The sequence below is a fragment of the Idiotropiscis lumnitzeri genome, chromosome 2 (assembly GCF_059441095.1).
Source record: "Idiotropiscis lumnitzeri isolate Australia: NSW breed Sydney's pygmy pipehorse chromosome 2, RoL_Ilum_1.0, whole genome shotgun sequence".
In the NCBI taxonomy this organism is placed as follows: domain Eukaryota; kingdom Metazoa; phylum Chordata; class Actinopteri; order Syngnathiformes; family Syngnathidae; genus Idiotropiscis; species Idiotropiscis lumnitzeri.
In genome coordinates, this window is record NC_142392.1 from 31,901,756 (window position 1) to 31,929,327 (window position 27,572).

The window sequence follows — 27,572 nt, forward strand, 5'->3', positions numbered from 1 at the left end:
ATGGTGGCCGTAGCCAACCCAGCTTTTGGGACTAATGATGCAAATGGCCACCCACATGAACCTACCATCATGGTCTACAGGCCCTGGACCCAAGATGAATGCAAGGCGGCCTGCCAATCAATCCCACCAATCGAAGCGGATGTGGAGAAATGGATTGAGAATATGCACGACCTAATGAATAGCTACCACCTGAATGGAAAAGAATTTGAAACATGCATGAGAATGATCTTAGGGTATAGATACGGCAGAATCAGAGGTGCCTTCAACCCTTACGATGTCACAGGCCAGCCTCTCCCGCCTGGAGCTCCCGAGCTCGCAAACGCAATCCGCGCCATGTTTGATGAAGCAAGAAAAATCTTCAAGAAGAAACCAGACAACACAAAGATCAGACAATGTCACCAAGAAGACATGGAATCTGCCCGCCGGTATTTGGAAAGGTTATCTGGAGTTTACAGGCTCTATTGCGGCCTACAGGAAGACAATGCAGACAACAGCCCGTACCAAATCCTCTTGGAGTCGGCCTTCCTAGATGGTATCCACGAATCCACCAGAGACTTCATCTGCAAACACCACGTTGGGTGGCGAACTGCAAACCTTGACACGCTCATCGAATATGCCTCCCATGCCGAGGAAATCCAGAAGAAAAAGGAGGAGCGAAACACATCAACCACTTTGGCTGCCGTGATGGAAGGCCTTTCCACAGCGGCCTCCGCCCCCATCTACTATCAAGGTCAAGGGGACAGAGGACGAGGACGAAAGCGCGGCAGATATTCTGGCGCCAGGGGACAAGGTCGAGGACGGTTTTCTAATAGAGATGATAGCTGCTACAAATGTGGCAAATTAGGACACTTTGCCAGAAATTGCCGTCAAACATTCAGGAAGACCACACCAGAGGAAGACTATACCGGTAACATGTGACTAGTAAGTTACCAGCCACAGGGCGAAGAACAACCTGAGCAGAGGCCGCTCAGCAATAGCGAAGATGAAGAAGAAGTAACATTAGAATCGCCACTGGTCGTTCTAGATTTATCTGTTTTGTTTGGAATGGCCTCTACAGTGGACCCACCAATGAGAACACTACAATTAGGCCCAAAGAAAACAACAAAACAATTTATAGTTGACTCTGGAGCAGAAAGTTCAGTAATCAAGGCCCTACCTGCAGGGACCAAACTGTCAAATAAAGCTGTCATGGTGATAGGAGTAGGAGGAAAGGCAGCGCAACGGTTTTATACCAAACCCCTCACAATAGAAGACGAAGATGGAAGTTTATATCGAGGCAAGAGGTTAGTCGTAGTTCCAGAATGTCCATCCAACCTTTTGGGAAGAGACTTAATCAAAACCCTCCAGCTCGTTCTCACTGTAGAAGGAGAAAAAATGACAGTGATGAAACGAGGACAGAAAGTCAAACAAATGATGATCTTGGAAGGAAAAGGAGGCCCTTCCACCTTCTACAGCTTGGACCTAATAACCACAGGACCACAATCGAGTACTGAAGACCTCCAAGAAATGCCCAATAAACTACTCCAAGGGAAAGACAAAGAAACAGGAATGAGAAAAAAATACAGGCTTTTCAAATAAAACAACCTAATTTAAATTGGCCAACTTGTAAGATGGAAAAGAAAATCCTAAATTATGCACAAAAAGCATGAACGTGTTGAGCAAAAGGAAGAAAAAAGGAGAAAGCAGAAAGTCCTGTTTTAAACATTACTTTTTCAGGACCAGTCGTGGTAGCAACGGAGGATCACGTGACGTAAAAAAAAAAAACAAACAAACATATAAAAGTGTGTGTAGAAGGAGATCTACATCAACGTGCATTTTACTTATTAGGCCGTGATGCACTGACACAATTGGACCTTAATATCAGAGTTAATATGCAGGGGCGAATTCAAACAGACGTCAAAACTTTAAAAGGGCGCATTATCGGTGATAAGTAAAAAGGAAAAACATTGCCAGAGCATTAAAACCAATAACAGAGAAGTTAATGATGTTTTTATAGGTGTTTAATTCATGATTTGCAAATTACTCAGAAATCACACGACCATTGCTGGACATCATTTATGATAAGCCAATGATATTTGCAAGAAGAGAATAATTGTTTGAACATTTGAGGCTGACAAAGCTTTTGAACTTGTCAAGCATGAACTCATTGATTACGATGTGTTAGCACTACCAACTTGATATTTAACTGCTGAATTGAGTCATGGAAATTCCCATGTCTCAACAGGGGGGATTGATATCCATAGTACAGCTAGGACAACAAACCTTTTTAAAAAACATTTTGTAGGTCATGTGTAGTGTGTAGTAAACATAATGTCCAAGGGAACATGAGACCAAAAAGGAGATTCTATCGACAAAGCATCTTAACGCACTACCAAATTACTATGAGCATTGAGCAAACAGTGACTGCAAAAATGGCTTCATGGACTTGTGTTGCTGCAGAAACACAGGAAAGTGAATCCATTTGCATATTAGTCACAATAATTTGATCCCGTGGTAAGAGCCACGTCAGAGTGTGTTCAAGCAGTCTTGACTGCTGCTTCAGGAATTAAAAAATTACATTCTTGTCCACCACATTCACATTGCACGGCGACCTAATTGTCACAGGGACACATTACACTGATAAGGTGCGGTGCGTTTCAGCCAAGCGTCATTTTTCCCGCACCAGTAGAAGGCGCCACACGACTGCGGAAGCCGCTCCAAATTATCATCAAACCGCGACTTGACCTTATGGACACTTTTTCTTTTTTTTTTTTTAAGGACATTTTTCTCCCGACTGGAGGAACATTTTTTGTTTTGGGGATTGCAAATGGAAATTTTGTTTCAAGGGATGCTAAATTCTGTATGTTCAAGACAAGCAGCATGATGTTTTGCACTGATTCAGGCGTGTAAGACACAAAAACCAGGTGCACATTCCAGACTGTTAAGAAAGAAATGAGGTGCACATTCCGGACTGGTGAGGAGTAGAAGCGTTTGAGAACTAAGGTCACAAAACAGATCATTTGTAAGAGAGAAATTGTTAGGATAAGCAGGAAGAGCGTAGCAGGTGTGAGCTAATTAAAATTTAGGGTTTCCCATCTTGTATGGGTTGTATGGTTACAATGTGAACTGACAGTCAAGATGAATGTTCATGTGTTCTGTCGACATTGGGCAGACAAGGGCTTTAAAACCACAACAAGAAACGAAATGTTGTGCATAAAACATGCCTAAATGGTTATTTGAAAAGCAAAACTTACTTAATGAAATGACCCAATTACAATTGGAAACTGCCTCGCTGACAATGCAGCGAAGGCTGCAGCCCAAAGCATGACCTCAAAGTCGGCACTGCATTACTATAAAGGAAAATGAACACAACACACACACACACACACACACACTCACAGCAAGTCAACTTGACAATTTGATATCACGCCAGGAAAAATACACCACTAATTGAATGCACACATTGGGGGAACAAAGGTGCGAACATTGCTGAGGACAGGATAAGCAAATTGGCAGATGGCAAATCCTGGCTGCCTAATTCATTGATTAGAGGAATAAGATGATTGACACACGAGCATATAGTCGTGTGTCAACAGAGGGGAAGTATGATATGAAATTGTTCCCACATACAGACTTTTCAACAAAAAAAACTTTTTTTAGACAATGTGTTATTTGTTTGAGATGCAATGTTGTTTGGTTGTAATTAATGTTATCAAAATGGGTTAAGTTGTTTCCAACAAGATATGATGATGCTAAAACAGTTGGAAAAAGTGTTGTGTAATCAAATTATCCTGACATTTGGACTTTCAAGAAGTGATTTGAAGTGAAAATGATGCATTTTGTGAATGATGTAACGAAATGGGACACTAATGGAACTAATGGAACTATTAAGGCCAGACTTATCAAGAGAAAAAAAAAAGACAATGGCCAGACTATTTTTCAATCACAGCAATGAGGATAGTGCCAGCCGAAGGAAGGACACTATCCCCTTTTGAAATCCTATATGGCTTCACACATGGACTCTCAGGTTCATCAGAACCACCAGCGACTGGCACATCGGTCTCAGTCCACATGAAAAACATGTTTGACTGACAAAGATGCAAAGACACAATTACTGGTCAGTGTGTTCTGATCCACAGAGAAATCACGTCCGTGTGGGAGACCAAATCTTCTTCAAGGTGTTGAAACGACTTCGTTGGGACAAGTGAATGCTGAGATGGCCCTCGCCAGATGATGGCAGTGACCCCGGCGGCAGCAAAGGTCGCGGGGCGTGGCGACTGGATCCACCAGTCGCAGTGCAAGCTGAAAGGCCTAGCAACGCGAATCCCTCGAAAAGGAGCCCACCTGAGTCACAATCTCGGACCACACGCACATCAGAACCACACAACCAGCCACAGATACGAATGTTGGAGCCACAGAACAAAAGGATTAGATAATGTTTGGAAATTAATGACGTACATAACAAAATTTCAGCCTTGATTGGAGAACATTATTGCATTTAAATTTTTTTGATAAAAATGAAACAATTATTGATGTTATGATCACTATGAAGAATTTGAAAGAGACAATATATGGGAATGGTTATAATTTTCATTTTTGTTATGTGTAGTCTGTTCATGTTGCATTATTTTTATGACAAAGAGGATGGTTAATCGCATGTTTGTTGCCCAAATGTACCATTACAACCTGATTGATGTTGAGAATGACGAATTCGAACTGGACAATGACGAACTCGAACTGGACACTAAAACGTAAAAACACATGGACCTTTTACACCTGCCCCCTACACGTGCACACACACACACCATACATGAAGATCCGAGAGGCAAAGACAGCTGTCTCCTCTTACAACAAGGCAAGGGGCCTTCATCAAGTCACCCCAGGGACAAGCTCTGCGTGGAGACAATTTTATTATTTTTCACTAGGTATATTGAAATGTTTATTTATGTTTTATTCCCGAGTGGTCATCAGACCATGAGGTTCTCGTTTCGTGCAGAGGGGAATTTTTCCCTAATGAGAGGTTTTCGCCCATCCACTAATCACTGTTGTATGATTTCACTATGATGATCTGTCTTAAAGCCATAAGGCCATGATTTTTAAATCCACAACAGGGGGGAAATGTAAGATGGGCTGAGGATAGTTAATCAGTTTGTGTATTTATAATCATGTTTTTATACACTCATTCATGTTTAAACACACACACATAGACACTTACTTGTTATTTTAGCACACACGCACACAGACACTGTATCCTGATGATGTGTATAGTTAAATTGACCTTTACACTGTGAGTTGTGATTCTCTGCCTGCTAGAGTTACTGATGATTAGTTATTGATGTTTTCTGTCTTCTGCTGATTAGTTTAGTCTAAAACAGACCACCATTGTTAATTAATCTCCTGTATTCTGGTGATTTAGTTTAGGCTAAACAGACCTTCATTGTATTCTAATTTCATGTGATTCTTGAGTCAAACTAATAAAAGCCGAGCCGGTGAGAAGAGGAGGAAGAGGAGTTGCATGGGGCGGCCGCGAGCAGGCTGCTCGCGGCCTCTCTGTCCCACTCTTTTCCCCCGCCGGCGGTGAAAATGAACAACGGTGTCTGGTTCCTCCTGGCCGTTCAGCTGGCGTTTTATTTCGGCCGTTACATTTAGTAAATTATTTCAGTAAGCCCTCCCGAAATGGGCATTTAAACCTGAACGGGCCTCAGGAAAGAAACCTGATTGAGGGCACCAGTAAGCGCTAACAGCACGTAGGATGCAATGGGCGGACAGGTCTGATCAACCTGGATCCCTATTGCACTCCCAAGTACTGATTTTCAAATTGTTATTGGAGACAGATTGGACTAATCAAATTCAAGCATCAAGTGAATGATTGATTGACGTTATTAGACAAAATTTATGCAAAACTGAACGTTTCAGAAGGGAGGTAATTTACCCCTTCTCACTGGCAAGTGCCACTCCTCCAGTTCTCTCCACAGGTTTGAGGTGACATGTGACCTGTGTGACCAGAAGGTCGGAGAACGCTTCAAATAGCGCCGCATCACGCCCATCCCGGAGTTTCTCCTCAACAAGGAGGGAGATATAAGATATTGTAAGTTAGGTTCCATGAAAACAGATTAAGATATAGTTGTTGCTTTAGCCTGCTCATGTGCTCCGCAGTTTTAATATTCACATTGGGTGCACGAATAGATAACACACACCCAGTCCAGGATAGAGCAGAATTTTGTTGTATTGTTAAGACTTTTCCATAATATACGGCACCACAGCGGTGATACTTGAGGTTAATTTCAGTTAAGTTGGCGGTGGCGCTGTTTTTATGAAAATTACTCACTTAACGCAAGGGTAGGTTCTTCGTAGAGGGGATTACAGAGTTACATGCGGGACAAAATTTACTTGTCAGGAACTGTCCTTACTTGAGGCCGAGGCCAGACCTACAGACCAGCATGACGGTCACCGGCTGAATGGGGACACCTCCGGTGAGATTGGCCGTGCCGTGCATCAGATATTTCTGGCCCCGTTGGGGCCGATGTTGCTGTATCTTTCAAGTGGGGAGCGGAGGAGACAGGCCAGGGCGAGACGTGAATGGAGTGAGACTTCCGGCAGTGACCCATCCAATAATGTAGTCATTCCGCAGCTGTTCCAGTTGGCCGTCCTTAGGGCGTGTCCTTCCGGTTACGGACATCATGTGAAACAGTCCATCAATGAAAAAATGCTAATCAGTCTCAGGAGAACACATTTTTTTTTTTACATCATTTTGCACGACATCAGAAAAGGAAAATGTGTGATTGGATTAAGGAGCGTTACTAAAAATTGTTATACTTGCAAGTTCTGGTGGCCAAGAGGGCTAAAAATTATAAAATAAAAAAAAGAAAAAAAAGGGGTGGGGCAGCTAATGCATGCAGCTCCCATTGCACCTGCGCCTTCCGCTTCTGCTGCTCCTAGGCAAGGTTCGGGTGACGCGGCACCACAGCAGATTGGCTGTCCGTACCCGGCCGGTCAACGAGGTCGGGATTGCAGTAACAGAGGTAGGGGTGGTTATAGACGGGGGTTGTGAGTGGCGTGTGCTCTTGCTGCGGGGTCACTGGGTGATGAACTGTCCATACCGAGCCACTTTCTGGAATGTGCCATCTTCTGGTCCGGTGCCATTTCTGTCGCCCAGAGCTCAACCAGCGCAGGGGGCGCCACCGTTACCCACTCCCAACGCACTCTTCACACCAACCCGCTGGTACCCCATTCCATGACAGGGGGCCGCGGAGCATATGTGGTGCTCTCCTCCATTCCACTGGCTGAACTGAAACATCTGAGGGCAGCTCTGAAACCTGGTTCTCCATCCTCCCGCGGTGGGTATGCCCTGTTCCTGATCCAACCTCCACCCATTCACCAATTGACCCAGTACATTGTACACTGTACATATGATCGCACATGTGATTTGGTTTATCAAAATGCATTCATTCAAATTTAGTCAGGAGTTCATCTTGCATTAGGATTATATATGTGTTATGTCTACCGGCGTTGCATGCGTGCCTTGTCCCTGAGCAGCAGAAATGGTATGAATTATTTACTTTCGCTGAGCCACAAATCACATTGACTATTGATGCGCGTCTTCATACTAAAGATCTAGGCCCCATGGTAAAGCGGTGTGTAGAGGCGGTTGGCTGGGTTCAGACGTCTATTACGAATGTTGAATACTCCGCGTCACTAACAGGGTATCATACTTCAGCACCTACTACAAATTCTTCGGTTTTGGGAACGTGACTTAATTTCAAAATTTCACGAGACGGGTCACTCGGGAGAGGTAGCTCTGTGTGCGTCTCTGCTGGAGGGGTTGTGGACACGGGGCCCGACTGATTTTGGGCTCTGCTCCACAGCTCCCCCAATTGTTTTACTGTCTCTACACCCTCGCCCAGTTGACAGAATCAGAGTTGGCACAGCCTGGAGGTGGAGGGAGGCATTCGGGAGACAATAGGAGGTGAAGACTGCAGCGGTTCTTGGAGCTGTCTACGTCTTGGAGAGCACCTTTTCTTCCCGTAAAAAATGGTTTAATTTGGTATCTGCGTAATTCTAGTTTGGGATTTTTATTTATTTATTTATTTATTTTTATCATAAATGGTAACTATTTCATTTGGTTTGCTTTGAAGATTTGCCAAAAAACGGTCAAAATTGGAGCGTTAGCTCAGGGCTTAATTTATAATCTCTAAACATTTCGATATTTGAACTCGGTGAACTACATTTTCTTTAATTCAGGAATAATTTGCCCATCTTGCAAAGCCAAATTCTAACATTGTGCCATATTAGCTGGATATCATTCAGACATTATTGCGAACAAACACTGCTGGATTGTGGTGATTTTCGGCACAACTAAATGTATACGTTGGAAAATTGTTTCTGGGGGCAATGCCTGTGAAGATGCCACTGTCTAAATTATATTCAAAAAAAGCTTTTACAACAGTCTGGGAATTGAAATAGATATAAAATTTGGTGGGTCTACGTTAATTACAATATCTTATTCAAGTGACTGATACAAGCTTCACAAACAAGTTTAAAAAGGTGATTGAGTGCAATTAATGACGGTAGTGTTGCAATTATTTAGTTAAGAATTTTAATTGCGGGACGGCACGAGTTAATTTGTTACTTTTTGTTGTCTAATATAACTTTGATTGGGATCGACCCCACTAGGGGGTGGGGTTGACAGGGGGGGTCATAGTATATTTCTTGCCGCATGCATTTTTTGTGGCCACAGGTTGCGTTTTCATTTTCATGGTAAGATATTTTTTCGGCGGGGATTGAAGGATTGTATTACGATTACTGGCATTATTTTAAACACATACGGGACAGAATGTCGATTATTAAAGTTAGCAGGTTCATATTCACTGAATATTTTAAACATTGATGAAACAAAAAGCATTTATCAAATTGGGGGTCACAAGAATGACTGGGATTGTAGTCCTGATGTTTACTGATTTATTATATTATTCTTATATGCTAAATTTATAGTACTTAGTTTAAATGTGTGAACTTTATTGAAATTCTCAGTCGTGAGAACAAATTTGCCTACATAGCATTTCCATGAGCTACATTCACAGCACTTCATGGTCGAATACGACGCTCATTCTCCACATTGGCTGGAGAGATGCAAACATACCAAATTTGGCACTAGAGGTGTCACATAGACACTATCGCAAAAAATACATTCCGAAAGACATAACAATTGGTGATCGGAGCACATGAACACGCATGCATACACACAGGCACGTACTTACACCTGCACATACACGTGCACATACACACGTACACATGCACATCGACAAGATTACAGAGGAATGCCAGCGAGGAGAGCGACGGAGAGACTGCCAGCCGGAGAAGGCCAGACTTGGCGTGCCAGTCTTGGGGACCAGACAGGAATCAACTATCCAGACGATGACTAACCTGGGTAGGACCTTCCCTTGGACGTGGACCCGTGCCGTGGGAGGGAGCGGGGACGACCGATTCAACCTACATTACCCTTGACATAAAAAAACTCCGATAAAAACTGAAGCTGGGCTGAAAGATGGCGCGCATTTTTCGACTGTGCTCGCCCGAGTGCAGTTTCTCGTGAGATTCAGAAAAAGCTGGCCAGATATCTGTCTTTGTACTATTTCCTGAACTCCAGAAATGGAAGAAACTAAATATCGGAACTCTTATCAGTTGTTGAGTCTTTATTTGACCCTTTTCTTCTTGACTGCAAAAAAACGAACACGCATTGGAGTAAGTTTGGCTTTTAAAGGTTGATTTACAAACTACTTCTCATTTCCATGGTGACCCAACTCCAACAATAACTGTAATGATAGCAGTTATATCATTAGTCAGTAGTTGGCAGTATTGCCTGACGTGTGTTTGGTTACCAGACGAACAAGTGTGTATGCACATAGACGAGAATGGAAGTCAGTAAATAAAGACACACAAGCTTGCAGCATCACGTTACCTGCGTGACTTCTTAAGATAGAAGACATAACATTACATGGTACCAGGTCGCGGGTCAAGAAAAGGACTGACGCGAGATGGACTCCGTAAGGCCACCAGAAGCGCTGAAAATGACGGGAAATGTGGACGCGAGTTCAAGCAACAATTCCTGCTCTACCTTGCCGCCGTGGGAGTCGGAAACAGAGCGCACGAAAGAAAAATAGCCCTTTTGCGAACCAATGCCGGAGGCCATCGAGGTATTCAACACCTTTGTTTATGATGAACCCGAAGATAAAGACAAGTTTGAAAAGGTCCAGTGGATTTAATTGCAGATACACTTGCAAAGACATTTTCAAGTCGGACCTTTCAAGAGAAGCTACATCGTCCAACACTCACTCAGTGGTGCGTAAGTGTGTTTCTGGATATTATTTGTCCAGCCGTGGTGTCATAAATGATGGTATTTTGTTGGGGATTTATTCAAGTAGGACAAAGTAGGACTTCACTGAAGGCTCAGGTGTGAAATGCACTGAAGTAACTTAAAAAGTAAAAGTAAAAAAAAATTACGATTGTTTAAGAATGTGCAAGAAAGAAAAATGTTGACAAATGTTGATAAATAATTATATTTTCCAGAAGGTATTTATTTCTTTGTGGTTAATTCATTCAATTCTATACTTATTTCAATATTTGAGTATTATTTTTCTTTCAATATGTAGTATATTTTGTCTTTGAAGTGTGGGTCCTTGCTGCCTTCCGGAGAGGCAGCCGAGCAAGGCTGGATTGGTGATGGAAAAGAACGAAAGAAAGAAGAAAGATTTTATTCTCGTCACATGCTGATGTAAAAAAAAGTCTCCCCAAAAACGTGCGAGCCCCCTCTCAGACATACCCTTCTTATAGGGAATGCCCAAATAGGACATGAATATCTAATTTTCCCTTGTTGCATATGCATTCCCATCACGCTAGTCTTCGGGATTTCCCTCCAAAAGTCCCCCAGAGGGAGAGCAGATGCGTCTCCCCGTTGATACGACCAGTCTACTCGTGACCACATTAAATTACTCTCATACTCTGGAAGGTCACTGACCTGGCGAGAGAATTGCCCCCACCATAAACAATGCTCAGGCCTATTTTCTCTCAGGGCAGTATCTGGTTACATCGGAACTTCAGAACCAAGACTGGTCACTTCTGTGAGCTCCAGTCCCTTCATAGTTTCATAAAGAGAATTACTGCCCATATCTAAATTAGGCCATTTAAAAATACACAACTTATTTTTTCATTTATTTCAATTTATATTTAAGCTTGCTTATGTAATACTACAATATTTATTTTAATGTTAAATTATATCAATATTAATTTAAACCTTTTTATTTGACTCTTGAATATTTCTGAACAAATTTGTTCATTTGAATATGTATGCAATTTAAATTATTCCATCCATCCAGCCATTTTCTGCCGCTCATCCGGAGTTGGGTAATTGAATTTATTTAATATATAAGTATTTTTTATATTTCAATATTTATTCAAGATTAGGACTCTTCTCATTGAGTTCAATAGTTATAAAATGTTTTATATTTCATATTAATTGAATTAGGTCTGTATGTGGTTGCCAATTTTAATATTTCCCTATTTCATTATAAAAATAATCCAATATATAAAAAATATAATAGAGCATGAACAAAAATATTTAGTATATTTGACAAAATTATACGTTTTTTCCGAAGTAAGATTCTGCTTAGCAACAAGCCCCAAACGCTTGATAGAGCTCAACCTGGAAAGAGGTTGCAGCTAGTCAGAAATTTATTCAGAAAGCGAAATATTAAATGTATGTGAGGGGATATTTGAAGAGTTTGAGTTTTGTTCAATGGACCATACATATACGAGCCAGCCAAACACAGTGAGAAAACCAGCGCTGACTCCAGTCGCCATCAAGTTGCCAACTCCTGACATTCCAAAACCTTTGAGAGAAACTGAGACGATTTGCGTTTCTCTTTCTGGTTCTTTTTATAGTTCAACTTCTAGTTCTGTTTTTCACCTTTTCACACAGCGTAATGAAAGCCAGTTGAGCAAGTGCTACAAGTTATTTTATTGATGATTGTGGAAGGCAACGATTTCATAAGCACCGTTTCTTCTCACACCTGTACCATTAAGTAAAAAGACAACTGAAAAGCATAACGTTAACAAATGTTATTCCAGGCAAAGGCAATTAATTTCATTTACATCTTGATGTAAAATCACAAAAAAAAAGATCATCATCACACAAACACATTGATAATTCTGGCTCTGATCCCATTGGCTTAATGTCAATAAAAGAGCTTTGCATAATTAAATTTTTCATATTTTATTCAAAATCACATTTACATCTTACCACTAAGAGTCAGTTCCTTCAGTTTTTTGTTTTCTTTTTTTTAAGCTTCAAGGATCGCTGCTTTTCTCACCAGCACAATTGTGACTCTCAGCACCCTGTTTAGTGAAGAATTTTTTAGCACAAACGCTGCAACTCAATGGCTTGTCTCCACTGTGCGTTCTTGTGTGGCTTCGTAAATGCGACTTTCGAGAGAACCTCTTGGCACAAACTGAGCAGGAAAAAGGTTTTTCTCCACTGTGTGTTCTTGTGTGGCTTCGTAAATGCGACTTTCGAGAGAACCTCTTGGCACAAACTGAGCAGGAAAAAGGGTTTTCACCACTGTGCTTTCTTGTGTGACTTGTCAAATTTGATTTTAGAGAAAAGCTTTTACCACAAACCAAGCAGGAAAATGGTTTTTCTCCAGTGTGTGTTCTTGTGTGGCTTGTTAAATGAGACTTTCGAGAGCAACTCTTGCCACAAACTGCGCAGGAAAAAGGGTTTTCTCCACTGTGTATTCTTGTGTGGTATGTTAAACTTGATTTTAGAGAAAAGCTTTAACCACAAACCAAGCAGGAAAATGGTTTTTCTCCAGTGTGTGTTCTTGTGTGGCTTGTTAAACCTTCCTTTTGAGAGAAGCATTTTCCACAAACTGAGCAGGAAAAAGATTTTTCACCACTGTGTGTTCTTGTGTGAATTATTAAATGAGACCTTCGAGAGAAACTCTTGCCACAAACTGAGCAGGAAAAAGGTTTTTCTCCACTGTGTATTCTTGTGTGGTATGTTAAACTTGAATTTTGAGAGAAACTCTTGCCACAAACTGAGCATGAAAAAGGTTTTTCTCCAGTGTGTAATCGTATATGTGTTTTTAAATTTGACTTTAAAGAAAAGCTTTTGCCACAAACTGAGCAAGAAAAAGGTTTTTCTCCAGTGTGTGTTCTTGCGTGTTCTGTTAAATTTGCCTTTAGAGAGAAGCATTTTCCACAAACTGAGCAGGAAAAAGATTTTTCATCACTGTGTGTTCTTGTGTGGATTGTTAAATGAAACTTTCGAGAGAAACTCTTGCCACAAACTGAGCAGGAAAAAGGTTTTTCTCCACTGTGTATTCTTGTGTGGTATGTTAAACTTGAATTTTGATAGAAGCTTTTGCCACAAACTGAGCAAGAAAAAGGTTTTTCTCCACTGTGCGTTCTTGTGTGCCTTACTAAATGAGACTTTCGAGAGAAGCTTTTGCCACATACCGAGCAGGAAAAAGGTTTTTCACCACTGTGTGTTTTTCTGTGCCCTTTTAAAGACAGCTTTGAAGTGAATGAGTCAGTGTGACATGCCCTTTCACCTTTGGCTTGCCCATCATCATCATCATCATCATCATCATCATCATCATGAGCGTGTGATAATGTGTCCTCATTATGTGCTTGTGATGGCCCCCGGTGGTCTTCATCAACTTCTGTTGTCACGAGATGACTTGAACTGCTGCTTGTAGGCTCCGCCCCTCTGTTGTCCTCACACTCATCCTTGTTTTCATCTTCAGTCTTTATAGGGTCAACGTTCACTGGTGACTTGTTGATCTCCTCCTCCTCCTCCTCCTTTTTGATGTGAGTCAAGTCTGGCTCCTCTTTCACAGAACGGAGATCGTTTTCACTGACGTCTGCAGGACACAAAAAGACAAACACACATTTGGTTTGGTCAAGTCAAGTCAAGTCAATTTTATTTGTATAGCCCTTAATCACAGACAGTCTCAAAGGGCTTTACATAGCCACAATCGACATCCCCGATCTTAACCCCCAGAAGGGCAAGGAAAAACTCACAAAACCTCATTAGGGGAAAAGTGAGAAACCTTGAGAAGGGACCACAGATGGGGGAATCCCCCTTCCAGGCTGCAATGGATGCCAACTGGGCAACATTTGACACATACAATGATGCTATGCAATGATAGATGAGATAATATAAGAGTCAATTGAATGAAGCGCTGCAGGAAGATGACTTCAGTGGAGTGGGTCCTTATCCAGGGCCGTAATATCCATGGCAGCATATCCGAAGATGAGCCTTCGATCTTGTACCAGTCAGTTGGTGTAAATTCAGATCAAACCTCATGCGGCGACTTTGTCTTATATTGTTTCTACCGTGCTACCTTGACTTGTGCCTGCCGCACACGAATCAATGCGTGCGACCCCGATTTGGACCGGACCATGGGGGCATTTCACAAAATTACGTCCTACGATGTAAACCTCCCTATAGCAGCACAACAGTGATAAACGAGCATTTAAAAAGGAAGCACGTTGCGGCTGATGCCCGATTTCATTCCTGACATAGTCACAGACGTTTTTGGAATATGTATTCGAATTCAACTAAGATACACCATAATATTTTAAGAGTTCACTGAATTATTTTGGAACTGCAATGACGCTTAACAGCTATAGGGTGTCAATAATGAGTAACAAAGTAACACAAGACCTCCCTCTGATACATCATAATTGCCATTTGGATAAATTATCAAGAACTTTGAGTTGCGGGGGAGATGCAAACCACCTGGGCCACAGGAACTTTATGACCAGGAACTAAATGTTCCTGGACTTGTAGGTAGAAAAGGGGGTTGTGACGTTCAGCCTTTTTAAGCCCATAGTAAGACAAAGATGCAGATGCATTCCTTGCAGCATGCGCTTGTTCACTGATGAGATCCGTGCAACCCTGGATGGATGCATTCAATGTATTTTAAATGTTTGGATGGGGTGAAACGATGCACACGTGCACAAAACAGTGCAGGGCCACCCGAGGTTCATTGACTCTCACCCGACCAAGCCAGTAAGAAGTTCATAAATAAATAAGACCAATCCGTACTTGATTTAAAAAAAAATATATATATATTTTGTGTTTTATTCACTAAAATTGATCAACCGCCATTGACGTTTTCGCGGCAATGTGCACATTTTTAGAGTCAGGCGGAATTCCTTCCGTAAGGAATTGCTTGAACAAAATATAAAAACCAGAAAATGTTATTTTGTTATTTTAAATGTAAATTTTATACTGGGAAAAACATGGAGTTCACCCCCCACTATTGCTTATTCTTTGGCATATATTTTCTGCACTGATTTCATTTGACATAAACAATTGCTCAGCAGACCTGCAAGTAAAAGGCAATATTTAAAAATAAAACGGCAATAACCTTGAACGCATTTCCCCAAACAACTTAATGTTGTGATGCACATTTTTAACGATAGAAAGTCGTTCTTGACAAAGCAAATGAGAGTTAGACGTGGACAAACCTGCTTTGAGTGGCACAACACGAGGCTGGTTGTAAACTTCGTCCAGCAGTTGAAGATGTTGCTCGTTCTCTTCTTTTATTCCACAAAGTTCCTCTTTGTACTTGGGTGTCGTTCTTTCACACATTTTCAAATGATAATTCCAAAAAATGCGCACTTGATCTCTGCTAGGCGATGAGTCATGTGCCTCTTTTCGTTAGCGGCTAGCTAGCTAACAAGCTAAGCTAACTACGCCGAAAAGCATCAACGCGCGAAGATGAGGTTATCGGGACACAAAGACTTAATGAATTATGTCGTAGTCCTTTAGAGTAGCACTGGACATCCTTTGAAAAAATTAGTTCCACACTAAATCAGAAAAATTTAGCGGTGGGTGTTTTTGTTTCGGTGTGGACGGGTTGGTGGATGTGGTCGAGGTCCTTCGGAAGCTGCGCGCTTGCTAATGACGTCATGCTTTAAGCACGTATTTTTCAAATATATTTCTTTGCCTCTGTGTTTGTTTTTACACCTGACTATTCTCTTTTAATATATATTCTATGTAATATTTTAATTCGGTTGATAAATTTTTTTTAACAAAATAACTAAAATAACGCCACAAAATCGAGTCAGCTCCGACGTCACTTCCCCCTATGCCCGGAGAAGCAGCTGCTGGAACAGCAGTGGGAAGGTTACGTTTCTCCTACCGAATTTACAACAATGCTGTGGTTCAATCGGGCTGCAAGATTGTATGGATATAATGTCTGCATATACTCGCAGTGCCTCTCAATTATTTCACCCCCGCCCCTACCAAGAAGAAAAAGATTCGCGCCCCCCCACCACCAATTTTTTTTTCTGTCTTTGTATATTGAGATTAGATTGTCAATAAAATATCCCTTAACTAACCTACATTGATAAGAAATATAATTTCGAGAACTATTATCGCGAGGATCTCGAAGCTCAGTACTCTGTTGTGCAAATATTGATGAGATGACAAATATTTGTCATGTCATGTCATTATCCACACCGCTTATCCTGAACAGGGTCGCGGGAGGGTACTGGGGCCTTTCCCAGCTGAGTTCGGGGCGAAAGGCGCACAACACCCTGAACTGGTCGCCAGCCAGTCACAGGGCAGACATAGACACCGTCACTGAGAGGGAACTGAACCCACGTTGCCTGCACACAACTCAGGCGAGTGTACCACTACACCATCAGTGACATGATAAATATTTACTAATACGTTTTTTGCCCAAAACTTTAAAACATTAACAAACAGTTATTAATACGTACAGAATATAGAAAAGACAAAAAGAAGAGCCAGGGGGATTTTAAACAAAAATTCTATATGAATAACAAAGCAACAGCTTTAGTATTGTTGGAGTAGAGTCACCGTGGAAATGAGAAGTACCGTATTTTCGCAGTCATAAGGCGCCCTTAAAAGTCCCAAATCTTCCCCTAAACTAACACAGCGCCTTATAAGGCGACTGCGCTCATTATATGGACAAAGTATCACTTGCGCCCATCAACCCTTTTACTCATTGGGCTGTTCGGAGTGCATGTTAGCACATCCTGCTGGACAAAGTCTGAGTCATCTATGCTTCAAAGTGACCATGACTATACATTATGTGACTATGGTGTTTGGGTGATGGTGTGGGAGAAAGCTGGACAAAAGGGCTGTCCACAATGTTGTAGTCTGTCTTATCATTTGTTATTGCAAGCAAGAAACGTCCCAGGTTTAGACAACAGACAAAAAGCCCAAAGCATGACAGCACATCTCTCTAAACAGCCATGTGATTTGGCTGAGTCTGAGTGGCTCCCAGAAGGCATTGCTCTAATGGCTCCCAAGAAGCCATTGCTATATCATTTTGTGTTATTTTTATTTCTTTTTGGTATATTGATGGCATGAGAGATACATGTTTTGTGTTAATCTTATTTCTTTGTTTCATTGTTTGCTTGTATGCTGAGTTTTTCATTTTTTTATTTTTTTTTTAAACCGTGACTCTAAGGAGTGTGGTGACCAGGAAGTCCCTCCCCTGACGTAGTCTTGTAGCCTATTGCCATGATACCTATTATTGGTTAGAGTCATTGTTAATGATAGCGATTGTCAATGGTATCATAGCAACTGTCTTTGAAATGTGGCGATTGCTTATGGTATTGAGGCAAAGTGAATTGCCATGGGCTGAGTCAGCGCGAGCACCCGTCAGCGTGAGCACCCGAGCTAATGCTATGCTAGAAGCAGCTGAGCTAGCGCTTTACAAGGCGACGCGCCCAGTGTGTGCTTCAAAGACAGAAATAGCACCCTCAACAGGTGTTGCGCCCTTTGAGGCAGCGCGTCCTATGACTGCGAAAATACGGTAGTTAGTAAATCAACCTTTAAAAGCCAAACTTACGCCAGTACGTGTTCGTTTTTTTGTACTCAAGAAGAAAAGGGTCAAATAAAGACTCAACAACCGATTAGAGTTCCGATATTTAGTTTCTTCCATTTCTGGAGTTCAGGAAATAGTACAAAGACAGATATCTGGGCGGCTTTTTCTTAATCTCACGAGAAAACTGCACTCGGGCGAGCACAGTCAAAAAATGCGCACCATCTTTCAGCCCAGCTTCAGTTTTTATAGGAGTTTTTCATGTCAAGAGTAATGTAGGTTGAATTGGTCGTCCTCGCTCCCTCCCACGGCACGGGTCCACGTCCAAGGGAAGGTCCTCCCCAGGTTAGTCATCGTCTGGATAAGTTGATTCCCGTCTGGTTCCCAAGACTGGCACGCCAAGGCTGGCCTTCCCCGGCGGGCAGTCTCTCCGTCTTTCTACCCGCTGGCATTCCTCTGGAATATTGTCGGTGTGCATGTGTATATGCAGGTATACGTGTATGTGCAAGTGTATGTAAGTGTTTGTGTGTGTGCATGCGTATGTGCATGTGCCCCGATCTCCAATTGTTCTGTCTTTCGGAATGGGTTTTTTTATAGCGTCTGTGTGAGTCCTCCAGTGCCCAATTTGGTATGTTTGCATCTTCTACAGCCAATGTGGAGAATGTGCTTCGTCGTATTTGACCATGAAGTGCTGTGAATGTGAATGCAAGTTATGGAAATGCTATGTGTGCAAATTTGTTCTCACTACCCAAAATTTCAATAAAGTTCACACATTTAAACTAAGTACTATAAATTTAGCATATGAGAAAAATATAATAAATCAGAAAACATCAGGACTACAATCCCAGTTATTCTTGTGACCCGTGCTTCTAGTTCCATTTGATAAATGCTTTTTGTTTCATCAATGTTTAACATATTCCGTAAATATGAACCTGCTAAATTAAATAATTGACCTTCTGTCCTGTAAGTGTTTAAAATAATGCCAGCGATCATAATACAATCCTTCATTTACCATTACAGCACTTTTATCATTGCAGTATTTTCTATCATTGCAGCATTTTTATTGATTTCCCTGTCAGGTTTCGCCTTGCGGCGATGAGGAGGTGGACCCAAGAAGCGAGGAAGCCGGGGTAGGTGAAACTTAAAGGGGATTTATTGAAGAGCTCAGCAGGGACAACAACGGGGCGTGGACAAAAAAACAACAAAGGCAACTAACCAAGACTGAACGGGCACAAGGACAAGGAACCAGAGAGTATGAACAGGGCCGGAAATAAACGCGGTCGTGGCAGTCCATGAAATGCGGCAACAAAGCGAGACACAGAGGCGAAAATGACCCGACACTGCGTTGTCGGTCTGGGAGGTTTAAATAGTCCGAGTCATTAGGGGAGCAGATGGGAAGCAGGTGCTTGATGAGGGTAACGGGGAACAGGTGCGTGGCTGGTGATGACGAGTGCTGAGGGGAAACGCTAACACAGCTGACAAAACAATAACAGAAGCACATGGCAGGAAGGAGGGAAGAAAACAATAACAAAAACATTGACATGCCCGACACGGGTCATGACAGTACCCCCCCTCAAGGGACGGATGCCAGACGTCCCAAAACAAACAAAAAAAACATTGTCCAAAAACGGGGGTGGGCGGAAGGGGGCCGGAAGGCGGGACCACGACCCGCAATCAAAAGACTGGTCAGGCGGGCGTCCGGGAGGCCAGACCAGCGAGTCCAGTTGTGGTCTTTCAGGCGGCCGACCGGGGGGCCAGACCAGCGAGTCCAGATGTGGCCATTCAGGCGGCCGGCCGGGGGGCCAGACCAGTGCGTCCCGATGGGGCCATTCAGGCGGACGTCCGGGACGACCCGAACGCCACATGGAGTCCGCTGATGGGGCTGAGACGAGGGGCGGCGGCGGGGCGCAGGGTGCCGCAGAGGACGGAGCTTGGACTGGCGTTGAGGCGGGCACAGCCGAGGCAGGAACTTGGAGCGATGGCGGGACGTCGGACGCCGCCGAGACGGAGACGAGGCACGGTGGAACGCCGGATGCCGCCGGAGCAGGGACGAGACGCGGCGGAGGGTCGTCGACCGCCGTCGAGGCAGGCCCTTGGGGCGGCAGCTGGTCGGCGAACCCCGCCGAGACAGGAACGTGGAGCGGCGGCTGGTCGTCGAACCCCGCCGAAACAGGAACGTGGAGCGGCGGCTGGTCCTCGAACCCCGCCGAGACAGGAACGTGGAGCGGCGGCTGGTCGTCGAACCCCGCCGAAACAGGAACGTGGAGCGGCGGCTGGTCCTCGAACCCCGCCGGGACAGGAACGTGGAGCGGCGGCAGGTCATCGAACCCCGCCGAGACAGGAACGTGGAGCGGCGGCTGGTCCTCGAACCCCGCCGAGACAGGAACGTGGCATGGCGGCTGGTCCTCGAACCCTGCTGAGACAGGAAAGTGGAGCGGCGGCTGGTTGTCAAGCCCCGCCGAGACAGGAACGTGGAGTGGTGGCGGTTCGTCGGATGCCGCCGAGGTAAGGGCGGCAGGCGGCGGCTGGTCATCGTCCACCGCCGAGGCAGGAATCTGGAGCGGTAGTGGATCGTCGGACGCCGCCGACACGGAGGCGAGAAGTGGCGGTGGTTCATCTGGCACCGCCGGGGCAGAGGCGAGAGGCGGCGGCGTGTCGTCCTCCACCACCGGTGCAGGAGCTTGGGGCGACGGCGGATCGTCGGGCGCCGCCGGGACAGGGAATTGGGGTGGCGGCGGACCGTCTGGCGCCGCCAAGGCAGGGATTTGGAGCGGCCGGGGGCCGGGCGCACCAGAGGCCGGGACTTGGAGCGGTAGCGGACGCAGGACGTGCTCCGCCCGAACAGGGACTTGTGGCGGTCGCAGGGCGTGCTCCGCCGGAACAGGGACTGGTGGCGGACGCAGAGCATGCTCCGCCGGAGCCAGGACTGGTGGCGGACGCAGAACGTGCTCCGCCAGAAGAGGGACTTGTGGCGAACGCGTGGCGTGCTCCGCCGGAACAGGGACTTGTGGCGGACGCAGGGCGTGCTCCGCCGGAACAGGGACTTGTGGCGGACGCAGGGCGTTCTCCGCCGGACCAGGGACTTGTGGCGGACGCAGAATGTGCTCCGCCAGAACTGGGACTTGTGGCGGACGCATGGCGTGCTCCGCCGGAACAGGGACTGGTGGCGGACGCAGGGCGTGCTCCGCCGGAACAGGGACTGGTGGCGGACGCAGGGCGTGCTCCACCGGAACTGGGACTTGTGGCGGACGCAGGACGTGCTCCGCCGGAACAGGAACTTGAAGCGCTGGCGAGGCGCCGGAGCGGGGGTCAGCAGCTCTCGGGAGGCCAGAACGGGCCCCAGCAGCTCGGGGGGAACCGGGACGGGGCTTATCATCTGGCGGGGAGCCGGAACGGGACGCATCTGCTGGCGGGGAGCCGGCACGGGACTCATCCGCTGGCGTGGAGCCGGAACGGGGCTCGGCAGCTGGCGGGGAGCCGGAACGGGGCTCGGCAGCTGGCGGGGAGCCGGAACGGGGCTCGGCAGCTGGCGGGGAGCCGGAACGGGGCTCGGCAGCTGGGGAGGAGCCGGAACGGGGCTCGGCAGCTGACGAGGGGGCGACAGAGGGCCGGATGCAGCAGTCGGTCCGGGCACAGCCGAACCGGGGGCCCTGATCCCTATCAGCCTGCCGCCATAGGGAATCAGGGGAATGGGGAACACGAGGGACCAAGGTTACAGGGGCTGGTGAACGCGAGCTAGGAGGTGCCAGGGGAACGTGAGCAGGTGCTGAAACCGATGGTGAACGAGGTACCGGGACTACAGGGGCTGGTGAACGTGCGCTACAAAACGTGGGTCGAACGGAAGGTGATGCAGAAACCGACTGTGGACGAGGTACAGAAACAGACGGACGAGGTGAACTAAGTGAATCGGAAAAACGTGACTCAGGGTGTAAAAAGTGGGTGTTATTACGAGAGGTGGCAGACCCTTTACTTGGGCGCCGTCGTTGACCACCCCGCGGAGGTCCGGGAAAGATGGCCAACCGGGTGCCCAAGAAAAAGGTCTGATGGGTGGGATTCAGGGGTGGACTCAAAAGAAAACCGTGACAAAAACTGACTGGGAGAAGAAAACTCATGAGAAAAATCAAAATCTGGGTCAAACTCGGAAACAGACAAATGAAAATAGGGGTCATCATCTAAATCTGAATTAACAAAAACATGGGGGAACAAAATGGTGTCGTAATCAAAGATGTTAACACGAGACGAAGAAGAATGGGGAACTGGCTTGGCGGAACATATAGAACTCACACGAAGGGGTTGGTCGGCAGGCTGATGAGGGGCAGGCACCGGAGGCTGCACGGTTGGTGCAACTGACGTGGAGGCTGCATGGGTTGCTGCAGCTGACGTGGAGGCGACGTGGGTTGCTGCTACTGACGTGGAGGCGACGTGGGGTGCTGCTGCTGACGTGGAGGCGATGTGGGTTGCTGCAGCTGGCGTGGAGGCGACGTGGGTTGCGGCAGACGACGTGGAGGCGTGACCCCTTTCAGCCATCTTTCGGTCGGCCAGCTGTGCCAGCCTCATGCTCTCCACCATCTTGACCTCCAGCTCCGCCATCTGAGCTGTCAGCTCCATGATAGCCTCCCGGGGTGGTGCCTCGGCGGCGCCCTTCTCCACGATCGAGGCCACCTGCTCCGCTATCTGGGCCAGTCGTGCTCCCAGCTCAGCGCGGCGGGAGTCCAAAAGGGAGGCGGTCTTTACGAACTCGTCCTCATAATCTGGGTCGATGATCAGAGGGGGTGGATTGACCGGGGAACCGTCGATGACGTAATCTGGAGAAACGGGGAGCGTGGCAGACGTGGCGCTGAGCTGATCGGCGGGTTGTTGGGGGTGGTCCGTGCGGCGGTGCCCCTCGCTGGGTCCTTCTTTCGTGGTCGGGTCATTCTGTCAGGTTTCGCCTTGCGGCGATGAGGAGGTGGACCCAAGAAGCGAGGAAGCCGGGGTAGGTGAAACTTAAAGGGGATTTATTGAAGAGCTCAGCAGGGACAACAACGGGGCGTGGACAAAAAAACAACAAAGGCAACTAACCAAGACTGACCGGGCACAAGGACAAGGAACCAGAGAGTAGTGATGGGTCCAACGACACCGAGGCGTCGATGCGCGCGCCGAGCTTCCAGGGCAAACCCCGTGTCGGTGCGCGTACTGCTTTGAGAAAGTCACGTGACCACTACCAGAATCGTGTCGACACAGCGGTCGCGCGCCGAACTGTGTTCATAAGGAAGCGCATCTGTCAACAGGATGGACGCTCAAAACAAGCATCGAGTTATTGGCACGTTACTTTGCATTAAATATCCGCAAGATGGAAGACGTCACTGTTGATGCGCACTCAGAGGTGCAGCGCTATATGTCAGCAGGACATGTTGCACGTACGGAAGACTCGCTCTTATACTGGAAGTCCATGGAGGCAACGTTCCCTCACCTATTTATATTAGCCACACAGGCGTTGTGCACACCGGCCTCTTCAGTGCCTTGTGAGAGGATCTTCTCAAAGGCGGGGGAAATTGCCTCAAAAAAAAGAAATAGACTGAATAACAAAACGCTGGAGAAACTAATTTTTTGGAATAAAAATCTTTAATTACAATGAGTCCATTGTCATTCACAACACTTTTACTTGGGCATTCAGACAGATGTTCTCTTAATTTATCAACTGCGTCTCGAATATCAAAGATTTTTTTTATGAAATTGCGTTTATGTAAAAATAATGTGAAAGCAAATGCCTAATCAGAATCAGAAATCCCTTTGTCATTGTACTCAAGTGTGCAACGAGATTAGAGAGCTCCCCTCTCCAGTGCAATACAACAATAATTCAGTTAAATATATAAATTAGATAAGAGAATAATTAGTGCAATGGAAAGTAATAAGAAATAGGATATATAAAAACATCACGTCGCTAATCAATGGAATTGGATAAAATTAGTTTGACAGTTAGTGTCAGATGACCCTGTCAAATGTTTCCTGCAAGTCCACCAGGTGTCAGTATTCAGCAACACAGTGTCAACACAGTGTCAATACATTGTGTCACTGTGTCGAAACGATACAGGATGCCTCATACCCATCACTACCAGAGAGCATGAACAGGGCCGGAAATAAACGCGGTTGTGGCAGTCCATGAAATGCGGCAACAAAGCGAGACACAGAGGCGAAAATGACCCGACACTGCGTTGTCGGTCTGGGAGGTTTAAATAGTCCGAGTCATTAGGGGAGCAGATGGGAAGCAGGTGCTTGATGAGGGTAACGGGGAACAGGTGCGTGGCTGGTGATGACGAGTGCTGAGGGGAAACGCTAACACAGCTGACAAAACAATAACAGAAGCACATGGCAGGAAGGAGGGAAGAAAACAATAACAAAAACATTGACATGCCCGACACGGGTCATGACAGTTGAGTCTTTATTTGACCCTTTTCTTTTTGAGCACAAAAAAACGAACACGCATTGGAGTAAGTTTGGCTTTTAAAGGTTGATTTACTAACTACTTCTTATTTCCACGGTGACCCAACTCCAACAATAACATGACAAATATTTGTCATCTCATCAATATTTGCACAACAGAGTACTGAGTTTCGAGATCCTCACTATAATAGTTCTCAAAATTACATTTCTTGTCAATTTATCTTAGTTAAGTACGGAAGAGGATTAGGGCCATGAATGAGAAAAAATTCTGACTTTAATCTCAGAATTCTCACTTTATTCTCAGAATTCTGACTTTAAAGTGAGAATTCTGACTTTAATCTCAGAATTCTGACTTTAAAGTGAGAATTCTGACTTGTCATGGAGCAATGCATTGTGGGATGAAAATGTCAGAGCATGGTGTGTATGCCTTTGGAAAGTCCTAATATGTCGTCACCAAGCGACTTTTTGCGTGGCCGAGGAGTGTCGGAGGACATCGTTGCACTTTTGGAGGAGCAGAGGGTGAGTAAACAGTGCGTCGTTCATTTGGTGGCTGTCGCGTCCGTAACTCTCACGCTACGTGTAGTTAGTCGCTCGGTTGCAAATTAGCATATCATGAAGGGATGCGCTCCATTTGCATACGCAGTTTATGAGACTTTTGGTCCTTCAATAACCAGTTTAGATAAAGCAATTTTGGTGTCGTCACAGCGTCGGTAAAACACGCGCATCATATCGAAGCCTTTTGCCAAGCTCATAGTGGCCGGCTGGAACAAAATCAGTGAACTGAACACACTGATCACACGGTCGTGTAGTACGATGTGATTCTGCGTTCCACAACAATATAGATGTAAATGTAAATGTAAATGTAAATGTAAATGTAAATGTAAATGTAAATGTAAATGTAAATGTAAATGTAAATGTAAATGTAAATGTAAATGTAAATCTCTCTCTCTCTCTCTCTCTCTCTCTCTCTCTCTCTCTCTCTCTCTCTCTTCTCTCTCTCTCTCTCTCTCTCTCTCTCTCTCTCTCTCCTCTCTCTCTCTCTCTCTCTCTCTCTCCTCTCTCTTCTCTCCTTCCTCTCTCTCTCTCTCTCATCTCTCTCTCTCTCTCTCTCCTCTCTCTCTCTCTCTCTCTCTCCTCTCTCTCTCATCTCTCTCTCTCTCTCTCTCTCTCTCTCTCTCTCTCTCTCTCTCTCTCTCTCTTCTCTCTCTCTCTCTCTCTCTCTCTCTCTCTCTCTCTCTCTCTCTCTCTCTCTCTCTCTCTCTCTCTCTCTCTCTCTCTCTCTCTCTCTCTCTCTCTCTCTCTCTCTCTCTCTCTCTCTCTCTCTCTCTCTCTCTCTCTCGTCTCTCTCTCTCTCTATATATATATATTTAGATTTAGATATATGTTTATATTTAGATATATATATTTAGATTTAGATATATGTTTATATTTAGATATATATATTTAGATTTGTCTCGTTTTTTTTGTGCAGATTGACAGTGATGTCATTGCACTGATGGACGATGCTACCCTTGCCAATTACATCCCTTGCTATGGAGACCGCATTGCACTCTTCAATTTTTGCAAGAAAAAAACAGCTCCCAACCAAAAGAAAAAACGGACTTTTGGAAAAGCTACGTGAAAAAATGAAACTGAGGAAAGAAAGTGACAAAGAAGACACTGCCTCAAGACACAAGCAAGACAGTCAAAGAGGCAGAAAACAATGAGAAATGTTGCCATCGGATGGATACACAGTGATGGAAAAATAACCAAACAAGTAAGGGAGAAGCAGGGAGGAGGTACCAGAAAACTTCAAATGTCCACAGAAGCTGGATTAGAAGACATCCTCAAGGAAGGAAAAAAACTGTTTTTCCCAGATGGAATTTCTCCCAAAGGATTAGAATTGGACTTTGAGTTTGAGGTGTGGGATTTCAAACAAAACTGCCTCACTGATGACACCTGCCAGTCAATTGGCAATATGTACGACACTGCAAAGCTAACATTGTTGCGCTTTTACATTGCAACAAGACCAAAAGACAACCAGATGACAGCACAGTGTCTGAGGAAGTTTTGGCACACAATTGGCAGTGAATACAGCTCTACAGAAATTGAAGAGGTCTCTGTTGAGTCAAGTGACATCTACCCGCCATACAACATTTCTATTGATTCAGAAATTAGCTTTGGTCCCACATACAACACAGAGGAAGATGCAGACGTCACACTGATCTACGATGGTCCTATTATGTCCCTCAATCCACCTGGTCCTCAACATGCGATGACTATAACTGTCCACTATACCAATACGTTGAATGATATGATTACAGCATTCTCTGAAGATGCAATCCTCAACAAATCACTCAATGTCAAACGCATACTCCCAGACAATAGAGAAGAAGCAGGCATTGGTTCTGGAGTTCTGAGAGATGTTCTGACCAGCTTCTGGCAGGAATTCTATGATCGATGCACCCTTGGCACATCAATTAAAGTGCATTTATTCGTCATGATTTTCCTGCGGAAAAATGGAAAGCAGTTGGAAGAATCCTTTTAAAGGGTTACCAGATTGTTGCTATTCCCAAACAAACTTGCATTTCCTTTCCTCGAGCAGGTGCTTTTCAACTGTGTCTACAGTGATTTAAAAGCCCACTTTCTGCATTTTGTAAGCAGCCAGGAGCGAGAAGTTTTGACGGAGGCAATGGAAGACTTTTCAGGAGTGGACCTCGATGATCTTGTGGAAGTTCTTGACAGCTATGGGTGTCGAAGAATCATCTCTGCTGAAACCTTTCCCACAATACTGCAGGAATCGCACATAAAGAGCTTGTCCAAAAGCCCATGTTTGTTATTGACTGCTGGAGGGAGGTTACTCTTCACCATGTCTTCATCAGCCCTGAAGCACTGCACAAGTTGTGTTCTGACTTGCAACCTACTCCAAAAAAGGTCTGCCAACTGTTGAAATTTGCAACTGACTTAACACCAAAACAGAAGGAAGTGGTAAATCACCTGAAAAGGTTCATCAGAGAGTTGGATGAATTCAAGCTTCAGAAATTTCTCGCGTTTTGCACTGGATCTGATCTGGTTGTAACTGACACAGTTTTTTCTAGAGTTCCAGGAAATGACAGAGTTTAGTAGAAAACCGGTGGGCCACACATGTGGAAAGGTGTTGCATATTGCTGACAGCTATGAAAATTTCCAGATTTCCGATCGGAATTCAATGCCGTTCTTGACAGCAATGTCTGGGTGATGGACATTGTTTAATTCTTTTTATACCAATGGCTGTTAATGAGCCATCACATATTGCATCCACACTTCATGACTTGGATATATTGT

At 44.9% G+C, this 27,572-nt stretch overlaps 1 pseudogene; it reads left to right on the plus strand.

Annotated features, from left to right (window-relative positions):
- On the plus strand, positions 1-27,500 carry LOC148342320 (uncharacterized; annotated as a pseudogene).
- The last annotated feature ends 72 nt before the right edge of the window (positions 27,501-27,572 follow it).